Below are 2242 nucleotides of genomic sequence, written 5' to 3' on the forward strand. Positions count from 1 at the left end.
TAATAGAAATTGCTCTTTCACACGCTGACTAATTACAGCTCATGAAGATACAATGAGATAAGAGTAGACAAGACAAAAAAGCAATGTAAGATCAGAGGAAATGCAACATTAAAAAAGAAAAAGAATCACAATGTGACTTCGAGTCACTCAAAATCATAAACATGACAGTTCTGCTCAGGTGTTCGTTTTATTTTCAGTTAGCAATGATGTCATTTAAACTATGAGAGCTGATTGTAGCATTATTTTGACCCTGAATTACTATCAAAGGGGGAAAAAAGAGAACAGCATTGCATACACATAAAATAACATTGTTAATAATTAAATTGGGTCTTCCATCCATAGCTAATTAAATCAAATGCATGAAACATGTTGCCTACTTTTATTATCTTCACAGATAGGTAAAACACTTGATCATTGCTTTCTCTGACTCCAACTGGTTTTTCGTGGAAAGATGTAATTAGACAGATGAACTGGCACGTCACAAATCTGTAATGACAAACATGCAAAATCAGGATGCAACAACTTCAACTTCAAAACTACTGTATGTTTTGGGGTAAGTTAAACTAAACCGACAGCACTGCCCTGGGACTTTCACCCAGAGAGAGCACTGTATCTGTAACCTGACCCCAAAGACTTGATTCAAAGCAATCAAAGAGTTCTTGCTTTTCATTTTCTTTCAGTGATGCAACATGTGATAATTAACATTATCATACAGACATCAACTGGATGGGATTACCCAGTGTCTCCAGTGATTTAAAAATATACCTAGTTAAACAATCCTAAAAACACGGTAAAATACAGGATGGACCTGATAAAAAACAAGGAAACATACAGAAGGTGTCGCCTTTTCAAGGTGGGATAAAACTAACAGCAAATATCCAAAAACATAAAAATTAATACTAGGCAGAAGGGCCTGGGATGCTGTATTAGTCCCACAGTGACCCCTAGTGGCAGAGTTACACACACATTGTATATATCTATATAATATATATATATATATCTATATCTATATCTATATATATATATATATATATATATATATATATATATATATATATATATATATATATATATATATATATACACACACACACATATATATAGTTATATCATTGCCACTAAATATTCACAAGGCAGACAGACATATCCAAATCACTTTAAACAATGTTATAGCTTTTAGCCAACATTCATGGATAAACTTGGTCGTCATCCCTCATTACCTAAAACAACACTTCTGTTAAACAATATTTTTATTTAGGAAAAATCCACCTTTGTCCCAAAGAGAGCCGAGATAAACTCTAGATGATTCCCGTAACCCTGATCAGATTAAGCTCGGACAGATAATAAATAGATAGATGTGTTTTTATATGTTTACGTTTTAAACTGACTAGTTGATAAAGACTGAACGATACAGCTGTAAAGCACATGCACACGCACACACACGCACACAGGGAGCACATGTCATTTGAGAGCAGAAGCCAGAGAACAGGCTGGTAAGTAAAGGGTTTTAAGATGATACAATGCTTAAAAGGACGAGAAATGTGAGACAGGTTTAAGTAAAACGGCCTTAAAAGGCTAAATACAACTCTGTTAAAATATGGCACCTTTTATGCCTTTATTGAAGCGTTTACTCTTTTTAAACTGTCATATTAGATTAAGCGCAAGTTATAGGGCTAAATTAATGACTAGGTAAAAAGAAAAAAATATGCTAACAAATCTAAATGAAGAAAATAGTTTATATCAAATGCTGTGTGTCAAAAAGTCAAGAAACAATTTTCGATGATTTCTGATGCAACTCAAATGTAATGGGCAGCTTTACTAATCTTTTGTGCGGTTATGTTTCATATTACCTATTAAAAAAAACAAAGAGCCAAACATACAGTCACATGATGAAACCACGCGTTGTACAACACAAAGATATATCACATCAGGTAGGAAAGACACAACATACAGACTTTACAGAGAGCAGGATATAGTGCTGAGTGAAAGTGCTGCACTTCCTTCCTGGCATCAGGTCAATGAGGTGGCGGAAGGCTGGGAGGAGCCTTTTATGATATTTATTGCTCGGGAAAGATAACGGGTGTCAGCAATGTTCCCCAGTGAGGGAAGGGAGCAGTCTATGATTTTTCCTGCTGACTTAATGACCCTGTCAAGGGCCTTTTTGTCAGCTACTGTCGCTACCGAGCAGCCTATGTTGCCATACTGTGAGACCGTATGTGATGATGCTCTCGATGGCAGAGCT

This window comes from Cololabis saira, chromosome 8, assembly GCF_033807715.1.
Source record: "Cololabis saira isolate AMF1-May2022 chromosome 8, fColSai1.1, whole genome shotgun sequence".
Classification (NCBI taxonomy): Eukaryota; Metazoa; Chordata; class Actinopteri; order Beloniformes; family Belonidae; genus Cololabis; species Cololabis saira.